The following is a 6396-nucleotide window of genomic DNA, read 5'->3' as shown; positions in this document are numbered from 1 at the left end:
CCCCTGTACCAATGTTTCTTATTTGACCTCTTATTACTCTCGAGTCTTTAATATAAGGTGGGGGTGAGAATAAAGGCAGGGATTTGAATTTTAGTCCAGATCTAATAAACGGAGGTGGGTTGGGGGGCGGTATTAGGAGGTTTAATAAAAAGTTGGGGGGAATTTTTTTTTTCTTAACTATATTTATCTCGGTCAGTTTGTGAAAACTTCCGATCGGATGCCATGTTACAAAACAAATATTTTTTTAAAAAAATTTCAGTTTATAAATCCTAACTAATATTTTTTACGAAACACGCGTAAAACTATTTAATCCTGGCGTGGCTTAGGGTCAAATGCACATTTTCTAACAGCTGTTTTATCATTAGGTTGGGTGAATAAAATTGAGCTAAACTTTTACTCAGTAATTGAACAGCTTTACGTGAATAAAAAGTTTAGCAATTTTATTTAAGTTTTTATTCACGTAAAGCTGACCAGTTACTGAGTAAAAGCAATTGCTCATTTTTATTCATCCGGCCTATAATTTCAACAGGATTTAAATGGTAATGTAAGTTTTAAACTTATGTGAGAAATAAACCAAAATTTTTGACGCATCGAGATTTTTCATTTTTTTCATTTTTCATTTTCGACTTTTTTTTTCACATTTTATTTTTGACATACAGAGATTTACTAGATCGACAATTTTTAAAGCTTGTTTACACTGAAAGTTTTTGACTTCATCGGTGACTTAATAATTACTTTTAATATTTAAGACTGATTTTCACTGAAAGTTCGTTTAAGATTTGAGATATATTTTTTTATTAAAAACAATTAATCGGGGAGGAGGGGGTTATTAATAAGCTTAGGGTGGGTGGAAAAGTTTTTCAAAAATTTTAGGGGAGTTTTGATGGATTGGTTACACATTCCAAAATTGGTCATCTTAAATTTTCTCTACTTTTTGGATAATCTCCTTCATTTATTGAAGATTTTTTTTGAACTTACTCTTTTTGTTTAGTTCTTTTCTTAAACATTAAGGGGTCATTTTCAAATATCTCCGTTAAGCTTAACGGAGTATTTGTCGTAAATTTTATTGCATCTTTTTAAAGTGAAAGAATGTTAAAAACCTCACTCAAATATATTAAAATAGAATAAAAACTAAAATCAAACATTTATTTAAAATATATATTTATAAAATATATATTTATAATTATTTTTTTATTAATAAAGATAAAAATAAATTTTTAACTAACTCTCCGTAAAAAACAGTGAATAACAAAGTTAACTAAATTGTCAAAAAGTTCATTTAATCTCCCTCAGCTCAAATAACTAACTAAAGCTCCATAAATAAAACCAACATATTTAGGGTTACCGAGACGTCGTTTAATGAATTTTCAAGTACCAGCGTAACTGGTTCTAATTTGTACTGAAAAGATAGAAGCAATGAAAGAAGGGAGGTGGCGTTATGTATAGACAATGAAATAGATTCGTATTTACTTAAAAATATTTTTTTTTACTTACCGTAAGATTGAACAAGTTTAGACAATAAATTCATGCTGGTTAAACCATATGGCAGATATTATCAGGGTAATATATTTAAAGGGTAATATATTTAAATCAGGGTAATGTATTTAAAAATGCTAAGGCTTATGTCGGAAAATTCGGCATTAAGGAATAATGGGAGGCTTCAATGTCCTAAATATTAAATGGTCTAATGACTAATTTTATCAAGTAGTAGTAGCATTGAATTCCTATTTCAAGAAAATAACTTTGAGCAATTTTTGATTCAACATGTGGGTATACCAACATTTCAATTAAACAAAAAAAAAAACTTATTTTAACATTGCATTTTAATAATATTACTGAGCTTGAATCAAGATTCATCTTCGGCAACGTAGTCAATGGTCATTTTTTACTTAGTTTTAAATTTATCATTTTTGAAAGTGTGAACCTGGAGCAACCGATTTATAAAATGGGTTATAAAAGAGTTAACTTTGCTAATAAGTTATTTAAATAGTATGAATTTAATTATTGTTTTAAAGACCAACCAGTACAATTAATGTAGATATATTACTGATGTGTTTAACGGAAGCTTGCAGTTTCTTTGCTCCAAAAATAAATTTAAATTTGAAATGCAAAAATGTAGCTCCTTGGATTAATAGCTACTTAAAGATTTTTTTTAATAGAAAGAAAATTCTTTGTTACATCATTTTTTTCCTTTAGATGGAAAGATATAGTTAAAATTTTTTTGTCTCGATGGAAAGATATAGTTAAAAAATTTTTGTCTCGATGGAAAGATATAGTTAAAATTTTTTTGTCTCGATGGAAAGATATAGTTAAAATTAGACAGTATAAAATAATATCTAAAGTAGTTATTGGTTAGGAAATTATTTGAACAAGAATTAGTTAAAAATAAAAAAAAGTGTTATTGGTTAGGAAATTATTTGAACAAGAATTAGTTAAAAATAAAAAAAAGTGTTATTGGTTAGGAAATTATTTGAACAAGAATTAGTTAAAAATAAAAAAAAGTGTTATTGGTTAGGAAATTATTTGAACAAGAATTAGTTAAAAATTAAAAAAATAATCCAAAACTATTAAATGAATATGTGAATTCGCAAAACCAGATACAAATAACACCGTAGGTATTGTTAACAGTGTTGTTGATTCGCTAACAAAATTAAATCTATGAAATCTTATATATCTTGCGGTCCAGTTCAAGTTCAACCAACAACTTTTAAAAGTTATTCTACTGCATTAGCATCACCAATAACTTTAATTTTTAAAGCTTCAATTAAAATTTGCTACTCGCCATTACAATGGAGATCCGCTAATGTAAGACCATTGTAAAAAATGGTGATATATTATCCGCCTGTAATTACAGGCCATTATCGCTACTCAGCTTGCACAAATATTCATATAAAAATATCACAAACGTTGGCTGTTTTTTCGAATCCACATACAATGTTGATCTAATGACAGCTGTTTGGCAATGATAACAATTATAAGCTTAATACCAACGCATGGGTCATGTATACATGTGACCCTTTGTATAGATTTATATAGATCAGATATTTCTTAATAAATAAATATAAGAGAAAGAAAAATTATATTTAAATTATGATTCTTTATAATAATAAATCTTTATAATGAAAATTAGAAATCTGATTACTGATTACATTTTAAATAAACATGACAGAATATTAGCAAAGCGGTATGGTCTCTTGATGTCTAATATTATTTGTGCTATGTCATCTAGTCAGTTAATTAACATAAAAAAATAAAGAGACATATATAAGGAGACAAACATTCTTCATCGACAAAAAATGCCCTGGGTTAGTTTGACACCGGTTATTCATAACTTATTAAGACATACTTGAGAGCTGATTGAGTTAAATAATGACACAAGACTTAAATCATGGAGTGAGGCATGGAGGCCAACAACAAACAATTAAGAATATTTAGAGAAAAATCATCAAGAAAAACAAATCAGTTGCAAAACTTGAAAGATTGTTTTAAAAAACTCTGGGTGAGTTCTGATCCTTTCTTTACCGAGCAGCGGAACAAAGGTCAAATACAATTCAAATTATGTAGTGAGATAAGACATAGTAAAAAAAACATGCTTCAAAGTACATGAAAATGACATTGTTAATACTTTGTTTATGTAAAATGAAAAAATAAACCTTGATTGTTTCCTTGTATTTTGTCTTTTTAGAAATTAACATAACATAAAATATTAAGTGCAATATTCTTAAAAAAACAATAAAATATAGTTTTTATAACCACAAATAACTCAAAAACCAGTTAATTGGTAAATATATGTGGCGTACCGAATTAAAGGCAATAATATGTAGTTTCCGAATAATATATGGTTTAGTATTACCAAATATCCAGTTTTGGAGATATTTGAGGAAGTATACAAAATTTTAGAGATTTTTTTTTTTGCGGAAACGGACTTTTCCCTTCAATTTTTTGAAAAGAAAGGAAATTTTTTTATTTAAAACTATAAGAAAAAAATATTGAAATAAATATTTTTATTTTTTTAATTTAATTTCTTAGTAAATAAATTTTTATTTTTGATTGTAAATCTGGTGCATATATTTCAAATTAGAAAATGTATGTAAAAAATCTAACTCAGTGGTATGAATTTTTTTTTTACATGTTTTTTAAAACTTTGAAATGTTGTCATTTCTTAACCAGGCATAATAATGACCTCTAGTCTTTCGCATTTAATTCGAATTTAATTTTATTTTCAAAAAATCATAAAATATTTTTAGTCCTGAAAAATAGATTTATTCATTTTGTCCACCATTTGGACCACAGTGCAGTGATTTTTATTTCGATTAATTCTTTAAAAGTTTTGACATTTATATATATATATATATATATATATATATATATATATATATATATATATATATATATATATATATATATATATATATATATATATATATATATATATATATAGTGGTTTTGTTGTCTCTTATACTTAAACCATGTTTTTTTATACTCGTGATGAATAGATTCACCTGCTTGTTCTGAGTAAATTCCGAGTCCATTATCAGTATTGGTACTTTTTAGAAATGGTAGAATATGGTTAATTCAATTAGGCCAATTCACTGAATTGCAATATGAGCTTTCTATGTTATATTTAAAGATATATTTTTAAAGTAATTAATAATATATTCCATTAAATTAGCATAAGCCGTCTTAAATTCCATAACAGCAGATTCAATATCACCAATAAATTTCTTCAAAAGTTAGCTTGCTTTACTGCTTTAAAGTTTCTTAAAAATTCAATAACTGGAAATAAACGAAGTTTTCCATAATCAGCAATGTCACGAGCAAGAATATCTAACTTATCTAAAAGTCAGGTGGCATTATTGCCATCAAACCCATAGCCATAGTAGCCTCTAAAAATATATATAATTTGAGTTTAACCATTGTTTAAAGCCAGGCCATAGTTTTGATAAAAGCTTTCTAAAATTTGTAACTATTCCAATTAATGTATGCAACTCAGGTACTAGAACTAAATTTTCTATATTTGTGTCCGGATCATTTTTAAGATATAAAACTCTTGGATTAATTACATTTTTATAATCATCTTTGATTTTAGTTTTCCAGCCTCTACGTATTTACTGTACTGATAATCAAGAGAACCAAAAGTTTATTTTACTCCACAATCCAAAAGACTCTCTCATTTACACCACAAACAACTATATTTTGCAGCATGACTTGTAATGCCAAATGTTGAGTTTGGACACTTTAAATTGAATGTAACAGAATACTTAATATTTTGATGATTAAGAGGATAAACTAGTTTGCTACGATTTCTATTGTGTTCAGATATTCCTTCGACAATAGCAACAATAAAACAACGCTTCACTCCAGCATCATCAAGGACAGGTTGGTTGCTTGTTTTATCATACGGATTAAAAACACTCATTGTGACTTTTTTAGAGGGTCAATATTTCTTTCAGTGATTATAACATGTATAAATTCATCAATATCCTTCATATAAACTATTGATTTATTTAAAAAAATTTTTCTTCTTTGCATAAAAAATATTCATTTATTTTGGCTTTTAAAGTTTTTAATTTTTCAAATATATTTCCTTCAATACTTTGAAACCCAATATTCTTTCTAAATATAGAACACATTTTTTTGGTTTTAAACTGGGATAGTTCAAAACATTTTACAAACTCCATAATTGTTTCGAAAGATACTTGATTTAAACTTGCACGATCACTTTTTTTGATCGTAGTTCCAGCTACAATATCCCATGAGTAGCAATTGTAAATTTTTCACCTCTAAAAATATTTTCATTTTGCATTTTATTTTTTAGGATACTTAAAGCAACACGTTCTGCACTTGCTGATCCCGATGCATATGCTGCATTAACTAATTTTTTTACAGCCTGAACATTCCCACAAAGGTGAATAATTCCCAACTTGACAATACCACAACATTCTAAACACATCCTTTCATTTATCTTTATCAACTCAGAAGTAATTATTTTATTATCTTATGATATTTCTAAATCTGAAGTTCTTCTGATAACTTGACGGTTTATCTAAACAAATATTTCTTAATTCAGAATAATTTACTTTTTAGGGTTTAGAGCAAAACTGAATTTTAATGACCTTGTAAATTAAAAAAGACTACTTAAATCCATTATTCTATTTAAGTAAAACTATATAAACTAGTAATATAAATAATATCACACATTATTTAGAAAGGCCAAAATAAGCTGCCTAAACAACTTTTCTTTCAAATTTATGAAGGTTCATAGAGATACAGTTCTTTCTTTTTACAAAATTGATAAAAAAAACACAACAAATTTAAGTAATTAAACGCTTAGCCATTAGGGGCAAGTTTTGTCACTCGCTAAGGAGGGGGCTAAAAAGGTCTAAAAAAAAAAGG

This window comes from Hydra vulgaris, chromosome 12, assembly GCF_038396675.1.
Source record: "Hydra vulgaris chromosome 12, alternate assembly HydraT2T_AEP".
Classification (NCBI taxonomy): domain Eukaryota; kingdom Metazoa; phylum Cnidaria; class Hydrozoa; order Anthoathecata; family Hydridae; genus Hydra; species Hydra vulgaris.
This window is presented reverse-complemented; position numbering follows the sequence as displayed.